The sequence below is a fragment of the Oxyura jamaicensis genome, chromosome 27 (assembly GCF_011077185.1).
Source record: "Oxyura jamaicensis isolate SHBP4307 breed ruddy duck chromosome 27, BPBGC_Ojam_1.0, whole genome shotgun sequence".
NCBI classification, from domain to species: Eukaryota; Metazoa; Chordata; class Aves; order Anseriformes; family Anatidae; genus Oxyura; species Oxyura jamaicensis.
In genome coordinates, this window is record NC_048919.1 from 5656824 (window position 1) to 5657667 (window position 844).

Genomic DNA, 844 nt, shown 5'->3' on the forward strand with positions numbered 1-844 from the left:
CCCCCCCCCCCCCCCCCCCCCCCCCCCCCCCCCCCCCGGGGAGCCGCTGCGAGAGAAGATAAATGTTTAATTAAGCTCTTCCCACTGTGGAAGAGGGTTGGAAATCGCTATCCGGTACCCTTGCCCCCAAGGAGGAGAAACGATTTTGCTCCCTGGCCTCTCCCTTTAGAGACCTTTCTTCTCTGCCCCCTTCGCAGACATGGGGAATTTCGAGACGGGGAATTTTCGCCTTTTTTTTTTTTTTTTTTTTTTTTTTTTTTTTTTTTTCCTGCCAGTAGGTTATGGACTGACGCCGTGGGCTTCGATTCCTGTGTTATCTGGCCAATGAGCTCTGGTGTCCGCCTTTCTGCCTGAACATTTTTTACCTGAACGGTGTTAGGAAAATACCGAAACAGTGAATTACACTTACACATTTTGTCCCGGGTGAAGGAGGGTCCCCGGCCAGGGTTACTGAGCTCCCTGGCCAAGGAACGCCTTGGGGAGATGTTAGTTTGCCTGGGGGTTGGAGGTTTTGGGGTGTATCAGTTTTGCGATGGCGAACTGGCTCTCCCCACTGAGCTGGATGCTGGGGGGCCCTGCTGTCCGTCTTTCTGCCTCCTCATCTTGCTCGCAGCAGCCTCAGAGTTACCCACCCGTCTTTCTTTCTGCCCTCCGCTCTTTTTTTTTTTTTTTTTTTTCCCTGTAGGTTGTAAAGAAAATCAAGGCTGGGAGAGAAAGTCAAGAAAATGGAGCTGTGGCTCAGCTGCCAAGTCCCCCCGCTGTAGCTCATAAAGAGCCCGACTCCCCAGGAAATCTCTTTGCTTTCGCAGAAGTTGCAGCAATTTCTCTTTTATTTGCGGGGGGG